This window comes from Nyctereutes procyonoides, unplaced genomic scaffold (genome assembly GCF_905146905.1).
Source record: "Nyctereutes procyonoides isolate TBG_1078 unplaced genomic scaffold, NYPRO_anot_genome, whole genome shotgun sequence".
NCBI classification, from domain to species: domain Eukaryota; kingdom Metazoa; phylum Chordata; class Mammalia; order Carnivora; family Canidae; genus Nyctereutes; species Nyctereutes procyonoides.
In genome coordinates this window covers 19,043,065-19,055,037 of record NW_026575036.1, presented here as the reverse complement: position 1 = coordinate 19,055,037, position 11,973 = coordinate 19,043,065, and the positions used below count along the sequence as shown (strand labels likewise).

Below are 11,973 nucleotides of genomic sequence, written 5' to 3'. Positions count from 1 at the left end.
GAGAGTCGGCTCCTGAGGACGGGCCCTCCCACTTGACCAGGTGCGACTCCCTCCTGCAATTAGGCACTGGCCGCGTGCCTGAGGTGCCTGAGAAGAAGCTCCCGACTTGGCATACCTGCTCTGCCTCCCAAGGTCGTGCCCGGGGCGCCCGAGTCTCCACGTGTGCTCTCACTGCCGGGTGCTGCTGTGAAGCCCTCGGAACCTTCCGGGGTCCCTGCCACGACAGCGGGGAAAGGCTTTGACCTCCAGCGGGGCAGCAGCCTGCCTGCTTACCACACCCTTTGCCCGGAATACAGCAGGGAGCTTCCTAGCCTCAAAGGGTCGCGGAGGGACTCCCAGGATGGCCACCGCTAGCTAGCTCAGCTCCAAGTCCTACAATCAGCAGCTCAGCCTGGGGCGCGACCTGGGTCCCACTCAGGGCCATTTCCTAGGGCCTCAAAGGTCTCTCCTGACTGCTCTCGTGACCACAGGCTGGTCCCTCCTGGGCTAGGGGCCGTGGGGGTGCTGCCTTCTTTACCTGCTCTGGCACTTGCGGTCGGGCTGCCAGTTCCCCCTAAAGAAAACAGAAGAAGAGAGACAGCACATAAGCGGACACTCGAGACCTCAAACGCTTCCAAACCTGCCAAGTCGTCCCGTCCAGACCAGGCAGCATTTGCGTTCCCATGGCACAGACGTGGCACAGCGGACCAGGGCCCGGGGTTCACGGACCGCACATCCCCAGGCCAAACCCAGGCCGCCGCAGCTCAGAAAGCTTCACGAGGCTTCTGGGTCAGAGAGCAATTCCATCAACTTCCCCATCTGCCCTCTTTGGAGGCTTTGGGGCAAAGGCCGTTGTCCAGCAAGACACGGGCACCTCTGTTCAACCGGGCAAGCCAAAGGCAACCTCAGCCATTCCTACGGAGACATCAACTCGCCTGGCCGGCTGCACCTCACGTCTCGCCACATCTCGGGCCAGGAACAACCAGTTCTGGATGGCGCTCCCCTGTGAACCCCCCTTGGAGTAGCCCTGCTCATAGCCCCTGTCCATGCTGCCTCACGGCCGAAACACGCACGCAGCTGACCGACTGGTCTGCATGACCCCATCCTTCGGATTCCACCTTGTGGAATTGGAATCTCAAGGATCATGCCCCGCCCATGGCCCTAAAGCCCCCAGCGACCTGGATGCCTAACAGGCTCTGGCTTGGCGCTGCTCTACTGGAGGAGAGCTCGGGGCACGAGGCTGCCATGCAAACTCTCTTTTCTTCCGGAGGGCAGCGCCAACACACATGGTGAGTCTCCAAGCATGTGGCAGGAGAGACCCCACCGACCAAGACCACGGCGGGCCGGCCTTAGTGCATCAATCCCCAGAGAGCGGTCCCGTCACCCGTCGCCTCTCTGGAGCATGATGCAAAGGCACACGCCTGCTGCCAGAGACTCTCACGGCCGACATGTCTCCAGCCAAGGGCTCACATGTCCTTGGCTTGGCAACCGTGATCGCGAGCAGCAGCGGGGCCCGATGCCCGTCGCTTAGGCGTGGAGCCGACACTGGCTTCTCGACACCACTCACCTGCTACGCGCCCAGGACTGGTGAAGCCGGGGCCCCCTGCGGTCCTGCCCACGCTGCCAGCTTCCAGGGTCGTGGCAACCGGACTCCTGCCAACACCTGACACAAACACACAAGGGACCTCTCACCTCAACCACACTGGCTTTGGACTCCCCAAGGGGGATTTCACCCTTCCCTCACGTGCGCCCACCACAGAACAGGGAGGGAACAGTACGTTCGCACCTCCTCCTCGCTACACCCCATGCACAGGATCCATAGGGATGATGGTGGGAGAATACTTATCCGGAGACTTTCCCTTCTGGCTTTCCCTCCTGACTATTTCCTGTTGGGCCTCAAGCCTTTCACTTAATGTATCTTGTAAGAAGTTACTGTGGCCAAGTTCAAAAAGGGTGTTTCCTGTTCTCCTCTAGGATTTCAGTGATGGAATCTTGTCTCACATTTAGATTTTTCATCTATTTTGAGTTTATCTTTGTGTATGGTGAAAAGAGTGGTCTTCTTTCTTTTTTTTATTTTTTTTTGGTGCCAATTTTAAATACTATTTTATTTAAGACATTCCTTTTTCCACTTAACAACACAGTGCTTATAAAGTGCAATGTCTATTTCCTTTACCTGTGCACATATTCCATATTCAAGTATCAAGAATTCCCAATATATTTAATATAGCAGCTTGACTTTAAAAGTGCCATGGAATTTGCTAGAATTTTGGGTCCTTCAAATTGTGGAACAATGCTAGCCCTGTCATCAGGTTGGCCTAATCAACCTCTTCAGTGGTAGGCCCCGAGGAGGCACCACCAGAGGGAGGAGCTCCACCACCAGGAAAGCTTCCAGGCATTCCTCTGGCATGCCTCCTGCACTCTGGTATAGCTTCTTAATGATGGGATTGCAGACTTTCTCCAGTTCTTTCTGCTGATGTTTAAATTCTTCCTTCTCTGCATTCTGGTTCTTATCGAGCCAGTTGATGATTTCATTGCACTTGTCAAGAATCTTCTGTTTTTCTTCATCATTGATTTTGCCCTGACGTTTTTCATCTTCAACAGTTGCTTCCATGTTGAAAGCGTAAGACTCAAGTGAATTCATGGAAGACACCTTGTCTCTCTGCTTCTCATCTTCGGCTTTGTACTTCTCAGCTTCCTGGACTATGCGCTCAATGTCCTCCTTGCCCTTCTCGTTAGTGATGGTAATCTTGTCCTCTTTTCCTGTGCTCTGATCCACAGCAGACACGTTGAGGGTCCCATTAGCATCAATATCAAAAGTGACTTCAATCTACGGAACGCCACGAGGAGCAGGAGGTATGCCTGTGAGTTCAAACTTGCCAAGTAGGTTGTTATCCTTGGTCATGGCACGCTCACGTTCATAGACCTGAATAAGCACACCAGGCTGGTTGTCAGAGTAGGTAGTAAAGGTTTGTGTCTGTTGGGTAGGAATGGTAGTATTGCGCTTGATGAGCACAGTCATGACTCCTCCAGCAGTTTCAATACCAAGAGAAAGTGGGGTGACATCCAATAGCAGCAAATCTTGAACATTTTCAGATTTGTCACCAGAAAGAATGGCTGCCTGGACAGCGGCACCGTAAGCAACGGCCTCATCAGGGTTGATGCTCTTATTCAGTTCCTTTCCATTGAAGAAATCTTGCAGAAGTTTCTGAATCTTGGGGATACGGGTAGAACCACCCACCAGGACAATGTCATGGATCTGAGACTTGTCCAGCTTGGCATCTCGAAGAGCTTTCTCTACAGGGTCCAGGGTTCCACGGAACAGGTCAGCATTTAATTCTTCAAACCGGGCATGAGTAATAGAGGGATAGAAGACGATTCCTTCATACAGACAATCAATCTCAATACTGGCCTGGGTGCTGGAAGAAAGTGTACGCTTAGCCCGTTCACATGCAGTTCGGAGACGGCGGACGGCCCTCTTGTTTTCGCTGATGTCCCTCTTGTGTTTGCGCTTGAATTCCGCAATAAAATGGTTGACCATTCGGTTGTCAAAGTCTTCTCCACCTAGTGGGTGTCTCCAGCTGTGGACATGACCTCAAAGATCCCATCTTCCATAGTAAGGATTGACACATCAAAAGTGCCACCTCCTAAATCAAAGATCAACACGTTCCTTTCAGCTCCAACCTTCTTGTCTAAGCCATAAGCAAGAGCAGCAGCAGTTGGCTCATTGATAATTCAAAGTACATTAAGACCGGCAATAGTTCCAGCATCTTTGGTAGCCTGACGCTGAGAGTCATTGAAGTATGCAGGTACCGTGACAACTGCATTGGTAACAGTCTTCCCAAGGTAGGCCTCTGCAATGTCCTTCATCTTCGTCAGGACCATAGAGGACACCTCCTCTGGATAGAGACTTTTGGTCTCCCCCTTGTATTCTACTTGGAGTTTAGGCCTGCCAGCATCATTAACCACCAGGAAGGGCCAAGGCTTCATATCAGATTGGACGACAGCATCATCAAATCTATGTCCAATCAGCCACTTGGCATCGAAAACCGTGTTGGTGGGGTTCATCGCAACTTGATTCTTCGCAGCATCACCGATCAATCGTTCGGCGTCCGTGAAGGCGACATAACTTGGGGTGGTTCGGTTTCCCTGATCATTGGCAATTATTTCCACTTTCCCGTGCTGGAAGACACCCACGCAGGAGTAGGTGGTGCCAAGATCGATCCCGACTGCAGGTCCCTTAGATATAGTTGCTTCTGTGTGGGCCGGGCTCGGCTCGCGGAGACAACAGCCGTCTACACATCTGGCGCCATGTTCAATGAGACCCTCTAGTTTCATTCTTTCACATGTGGATGTCCAATTTCCCCAGCACCATTTATTGAAGAGAACATCTTTCTTCCAAAGGATAGTCTTTCCTCCTTTATCAAATATCAGTTGACCATAAAGTTCAGGGTCCCCTCCTGGGTTCTCTATTCTGTTCCATTGATCTATGTGTCTGTATTTGTGCCAGTACCACACTGTCTTGATGACCACAGCTTTGTCTTACAACCTGAAATCTGGCATTGTGATGCCCCCAGATACGGTTTTCTTTTTAAAATTCCCCTGGCTCTTGGGGGTCTTTTCTGAATCCACACAAATCTTAAAATAATTTGTTCTAACTCTCTGAAGAAAGTACATGGTATTTTGATGGGGATTGCATTAAACGTGTAAATAGCCCTGGGTAACACGGACATTTTCACAATATTAATTCTGCCAGTCCATGATCATGGAATATATTTCCATATCTTTGCGTCTTCCTCAATTTCTTTCAGAAGCGTTCGATAGTTTTTAGGGTATAGATCCTTTACCTCTTTGGTTAGGTTTATTCCTAGGCATCTTATGCTTTTGGCTGCAATTGTAAATGGGATTGACTCCTTAATTTCTCTTTCTTCAGTATCATTGTTAGTGTAGAGAAATGCCACTGATATCTGGGCATTTATTTTGTATCCTGCCACGATACCAAAGTGCTGTACGAGTTCTAGCAATCTTGGGATGGAGTCATTTGGGTTTTCTATGTATAGTAACATGTCTTCGGCAAAGAGGGAGAGATTGACTTCTCTTTTACCAATTTGAATGCCTTTAATGTCTTTTTGTTGTCTGATTGCTGAGGCAAGGACTTCCAGAACTATGTTGAATAGCAGGGTGAGAGTGGACATGCCTGTCTTGTTCCTGATCTTAGGGAAAGGTTCCCAGTGCTTCTCCATTGAGAATGATATTTGCTGTGGGTTTTTCGTATATGGCTTTTAAGATGTGAGGAATGTTCCCTCTATCCCTACACTCTGAAGAGTTTGGATCATGAATGGATGCTGAATTTTGTCAAATGCTTTCACTGCATCTAATGAGAGGATCATATGGTTCTTGGTTTTTCACCTGCTGACATGATGACTCACATTGATTGTCATGAAATGGGCAAAAGACTTGAAGAGAAATCTCACAGACGAACACGTAGACATGGCCAACATGCACATGAGAAAGTGCTCTGCAACACTTGCCATGAGGGAAATACAAATCAAAACCACAATGAGATACCACCTCACACCAGTGAGACGAGGGAAAATTAACAAGGCAGGAAACCACAAATGTTGGAGAGGATGCGGAGAAAAGGGAACCGTCTCACACTGCTGGTGGGAATGTGACCTGGTGCAATCACTCTGGAAAACTGTGTCGAGATTCCTCAAAGAGTTAAAAATAGACCTGCCCTACCACCCAGGAATTCCACTGTTGGACAGATGCAATGAAGCGCCGGGACACCTGCATCCCGATGATTCTAACATCCATGTCCACAATAGCCAAACTGTGGAAGGAGCCTCGGTGCCCATTGAAAGATGAATGGATAAAGAAGATGTGGTTTATGTCTACAATGGAATATTCCTCAGCTATTTGAAAGGAAAAATACCCACCACTTGCTTCAACGTGGATGGAACTGGAGGGTACTAGGCTGAGTGAAATAAGTCAATCAGAGAAGCACAAACATGATATAATCTCATTCATTTGTGGAATATAAATAATACTGAAAGGGAATGTAAAGGAAGGGAGAAGAAAAGGGTATGAAATATCAGAAAGAGAGACAGAACATAAAGGCTCCTAACACTGGGAAACGAACTAGAGGTAGTGGAGGGGAGGTGGGCGGGGGTGGGGGTGAAATGGTGACGGGCACCGAAGGGGGCACTTGACGGGATGAGCACTGGTTGTTGTGCTGTATGTTGGAAAAATGAACACCAATAAAAACTAAATTTATTTAAAAAAAAATAAAAGACAAGCTACGTTCAAGACGGGTCCGAGAGACGCGTCATTCGTGCCGAAACCTCGCCACGTTCCCTGTCTGCAACGCTCTGTCCGAAGCCGACCTCCCCTGCCCTATCAGCGCTTCCTGACGAAGCCAACAGGACTCCTAGCGGGCACTGGGAGATGTGTTTGCTTTCGGACCTCCAAAGCCAGCAGGGAAGATACTCACCTGTCCCAGAAGGTTCACTCCCAAGACGTAGAGTGGTTCCTGCGCACAAAGAAAAGAGTAATGAAGGTCAAGAAGAGCGGTGACGCGGTCCGGGAAGCGTCTGATTCTTGAGGTGGCCTGGAGTCATGACGTCAGGCTGGTGGGATCCAGGCCCTCGGGGGGCAGCCCGCTCTGGGTGGAGCCTGCTGAAGATCCAGTCTTCCTCTCTCCCTCTGCACCCGCCATCTCACCACCAGCTCCACCACCGCCCACACCCCCACCGGTCTGAGCTCCCAAGAGGGAAGTCACTGGTCCAGCCAGGAGAGCTGCAAGGCACTGACCGGAACGGGACCAAACAAAAGCCACGTCACCCAGGCCTCAGAGGTCCAACGCATATGGCCTCTGAGCCGAAGCTCTCCCTGCGTTACGTGGGGCGTCTCACGGCGTGTTTGGACTGCCCGCTCACCACGGGTAGCATGGAAAGCCTTCGAGACTAGACTCGAGAAAGGCGCAGCTCAGGAGCAAAGAAGTCACCAGACGTTCGCTCCTCCCTCCTCGCTACACCACATGCACAGGATCCATAGGGATGGTGGTGGGAGAACACTTATCCGGGAGACGTTCCCTTTCTGGCTTTCCCTTCTGACTATTTCCTGTTGGGCCTCAAGCCCTTCACTTAATGTATCTTGTAAGAAGTTACTGTGGCCAAGTTCAAAAAGGGTGTTTCCTGTTCTCCTCTATGATTTCAGTGATGGAATCTTGTCTCACATTTAGATTTTTCATCCATTTTGAGTTTATCTTTGTGTATGGTGAAAAGAGTGGTCTTCTTTCTTTTTTTTATTTTTTTTGGTGCCAATTTTAAATACTATTTTATTTAAGACATTCCTTTTTCCACTTAACAACACAGTGCTTATAAAGTGCAATGTCTATTTCCTTTACCTGTGCACATATTCCATATTCAAGTATCAAGAATTCCCAATATATTTAATATAGCGGCTTGACTTTAACAGTGCCATGGAATTTGCTAGAATTTTGGGTCCTTCAAATTGTGGAACAATGCTAGCCCTGTCATCAGGTTGGCCTAATCAACCTCTTCAGTGGTAGGCCCCGAGGAGGCACCACCAGAGGGAGGAGCTCCACCACCAGGAAAGCTTCCAGGCATTCCTCTGGCATGCCTCCTGCACTCTGGTATAGCTTCTTAATGATGGGATTGCAGACTTTCTCCAGTTCTTTCTGATAGTGTTTAAATTCTTCCTTCTCTGCCTTCTGGTTCTTATCGAGCCAGTTGATGATTTCATTGCACTTGTCAAGAATCTTCTGTTTTTCTTCATCATTGATTTTGCCCTGACGTTTTTCATCTTCAACAGTTGCTTCCATGTTGAAAGCGTAAGACTCAAGTGAATTCATGGAAGACACCTTGTCTCTCTGCTTCTCATCTTCGGCTTTGTACTTCTCAGCTTCCTGGACTATGCGCTCAATGTCCTCCTTGCCCTTCTCGTTAGCGATGGTAATCTTGTCCTCTTTTCCTGTGCTCTGATCCACAGCAGACACGTTGAGGGTCCCATTAGCATCAATATCAAAAGTGACTTCAATCTACGGAACGCCACGAGGAGCAGGAGGTATGCCTGTGAGTTCAAACTTGCCAAGTAGGTTGTTATCCTTGGTCATGGCACGCTCACGTTCATAGACCTGAATAAGCACACCAGGCTGGTTGTCAGAGTAGGTAGTAAAGGTTTGTGTCTGTTGGGTAGGAATGGTAGTATTGCGCTTGATGAGCACAGTCATGACTCCTCCAGCAGTTTCAATACCAAGAGAAAGTGGGGTGACATCCAATAGCAGCAAATCTTGAACATTTTCAGATTTGTCACCAGAAAGAATGGCTGCCTGGACAGCGGCACCGTAAGCAACGGCCTCATCGGGGTTGATGCTCTTATTCAGTTCCTTTCCATTGAAGAAATCTTGCAGAAGTTTCTGAATCTTGGGGATACGGGTAGAACCACCCACCAGGACAATGTCATGGATCTGAGACTTGTCCAGCTTGGCATCTCGAAGAGCTTTCTCTACAGGGTCCAGGGTTCCACGGAACAGGTCAGCATTGAATTCTTCAAACCGGGCATGAGTAATAGAGGTATAGAAGACGATTCCTTCATACAGACAATCAATCTCAATACTGGCCTGGGTGCTGGAAGAAAGTGTACGCTTAGCCCGTTCACATGCAGTTCGGAGACAGCGGACGGCCCTCTTGTTTTTGCTGATGTCCCTCTTGTGTTTGCGCTTGAATTCTGCAATAAAATGGTTGACCATTCGGCTGTCAAAGTCTTCTCCACCTAAGTGGGTGTCTCCAGCTCTGGACTTGACCTCAAAGATCCCATCTTCCATAGTAAGGATTGACACATCAAAAGTGCCACCTCCTAAAGCAAAGATCAACACGTTCCTTTCAGCTCCAACCTTCTTGTCTAAGCCATAAGCAAGAGCAGCAGCAGCTGGCTCATTGATAATTCAAAGTACATTAAGACCGGCTATAGTTCCAGCATATTTGGTAGCCTGACGCTGAGAGTCATTGAAGTATGCAGGTACCGTGACAACTGCATTGGTAACAGTCTTCCCAAGGTTAGGCCTCTGCAATGTCCTTCATCTTCGTCAGGACCATAGAGGACACCTCCTCTGGATAGAGACTTTTGGTCTCCCCCTTGTATTCTACTTGGAGTTTAGGCCTGCCAGCATCATTAACCACCAGGAAGGGCCAAGGCTTCATATCAGATTGGACGACAGCATCATCAAATCTATGTCCAATCAGCCACTTGGCATCGAAAACCGTGTTGGTGGGGTTCATCGCAACTTGATTCTTCGCAGCATCACCGATCAATCGTTCGGCGTCCGTGAAGGCGACATAACTTGGGGTGCTTCGGTTTCCCTGATCATTGGCAATTATTTCCATTTTCCCATGCTGGAAGACACCCAAGCAGGAGAAGGTGGTGCCAAGATCGATCCCGACTGCAGGTCCCTTAGATATAGTTGCTTCTGTGTGGGCTGGGCTCGGCCCGGGGAGACAACAGCCATCTACAGATCTGGCGCCATGTTCAATGGGACCCTCTAGTTTCATTCTTTCACATGTGGATGTCCAATTTTCCCAGCACCATTTATTGAAGAGAACATCTTTCTTCCAAAGGATAGTCTTTCCTCCTTTATCCAATATCGGTTGACCATAAAGTTCAGGGTCCAATTCCGGGTTCTCTATTCTGTTCCATTGATCTATGTGTATTTATGGTATTTGTGCCAGTTCCACACTGTCTTGATGACCACAGCTTTGTCTTACAACCTGAAATCCGGCATTGTGATGCCCCCAGATACGGTTTTGTTTTTAAAATTCCCCTGGCTATTGGGGGTCTTTTCTGATTCCACACAAATCTTAAAATAATTTGTTCTAACTCTATGAAGAAAGTCCATGGTATTTTGATAGGGATTGCATTGAACGTGTAAATTGCCCTGGGTAACTGTGACATTTTCACAATATTAATTCTGCCAGTCCATGAGCATGGAATATATTTCCATCTCTTTGTGTCTTCCTCAATTTCTTTCAGAAGTGTTCTTTAGGGTATAGATCCTTTACCTCTTTGGTTAGGTTTTTTCCTAGGTATATTATGCTTTTGGCTGCAATTGTAAATGGGATTGACTCCTTAATTTCTCTTTCTTCAGTCTCATTGTCAGTGTAGAGAAATGCCACTGATTTCTGAGCATTGATTTTATATCCTGCCACGCTACCAACGTGCTGTACGAGTTTTAGCAATCTTGGGGTGGAGTCATTTGGGTTTTCTATGTAGAGTAACATGTCAACGGCGAAGAGGGAGAGATTGACTTCTTCTTTGACGATTTGAATGCCTTTAATGTCTTTTTGTTGTCTGATTGCTGAGGCAAGGACTTCCAGTACTATGTTGAATAGCAGTGGTGAGAGTGGACATCACTGACTTGCTCCTGATCTTAGGGAAAAGGTTCCCAGTGCTTCCCCATTGAGAATGATATTTGCTGTGGGTTTTTTGTAGATGGCTTTTAAGATGTGAGGAATGTTCCCTCTATCCCTACACTCTGAAGAGTTTGGATCATGAATGGATGCTGAATTTTGTCAAATGCTTTCACTGCATCTAATGAGAGGATCATATGGTTCTTGGTTTTTCTCCTGCAGATATGATGAATCACATTGATTGTCATGAAATGGGCAAAACACATGAAGAGAAATCTCACAGAGGAAGACATAGACATGGCCAACATGCACATGAGAAAATGCTCTGCATCACTTGCCATGAGGGAAATCAAATCAAAACCACAATGAGATACCACCTCACACCAGTGAGAATAGGGAAAATTAACAAGGCAGGAAACCAAAAATGTTGGAGAGGATGCGGAGAAAAGGGAACCGTCTCACACTGCTGGTGGGAATGTGACCTGGTGCAATCACTCTGGAAAACTGTGTCGAGATTCCTCAAAGAGTTAAAGATAGACCTGCCCTACGACCCAGCAATTCCACTATTGGATACAGATGCAATGAAGCGTCAGGACACCTGCATCCCGATGATACTAGCAGCAATGTCCACAATAGCCAAACTGTGGAAGGAGCCTCGGTGTCCATCGAAAGATGAATGGATAAAGAAGATGTAGTTTATGTATACAATGGAATATTCCTCAGTCATTAGAAATGACAATTACCCACCATTGGTTCAACGTGAAAGGAACTGGAGGGTAGTAGGCTGAGTGAAGTAAGTCAGTCGGAGAAGCACAAGAATTATATATTCTCGTTCATTTGTGGAATATAAATAATAGTGAAAGGGAATGTAAAAGAAGGGAGAAGAAAAGGGTAGGAAATATCAGAAAGGGAGACAGAACATAAAGGCTCCTAACACTGGGAAACGAACTAGAGGTGGTGGAAGGGGAGTAGGGCGCGGGTGGGGGTGAATTGGTGACGGGCACTGAGGGGGACACTTGACGGGATGAGCACTGGGTGTTGTGCTGAATGTTGGCAAAATGAACACCAATAAAAAATAAATTTATTATAAAAAAATAAAAGACAAGCTAATGTCAAGTCGGGTCCGCTAGGCCCGTGGATTCGTGACGAAACCTCGCCACGTTCCTTGTCTGCAACGCTCTGTCCGAAGCCGACCTCCCCTGCCCTATCAGCGCTTCCTGACGAAGCCAACAGGACTCCTAGCGGGCACTGGGAGATGTGTTTGCTTTCGGACCTCCAAAGCCAGCAGGGAAGATACTCACCTGTCCCAGAAGGTTCACTCCGAAGACCTAGAGTGGTTCCTGCGCACAAAGAAAAGAGTAATGAAGGTCAAGAGGAGCGGTGACGCGGTCCGGGAAGCGTCTGATTCTTGAGGTGGCCTGGAGTCATGACCTCAGGCTGGTGGGATCAAGGCACTCGGGGGGCAGCCCGCTCTGGGTGGAGCCCGCTGAAGATCCAGTCTCCCTCTCTCCCTCTGCACCCTCCATCTCACCACCAGCTCCACCACCGCCCACACCCCCACCGGTCTGAG

General features: G+C 48.2%; 2 pseudogenes; both read right to left on the bottom strand.

Annotated features, from left to right (window-relative positions):
• Positions 1–2,294: 2,294 nt before the first annotated feature.
• Positions 2,295–4,270, bottom strand: LOC129505609 (heat shock cognate 71 kDa protein-like; annotated as a pseudogene).
• A 3,256-nt stretch (positions 4,271–7,526) lies between these two features.
• Positions 7,527–9,398, bottom strand: LOC129505610 (heat shock cognate 71 kDa protein-like; annotated as a pseudogene).
• Positions 9,399–11,973: the final 2,575 nt, after the last annotated feature.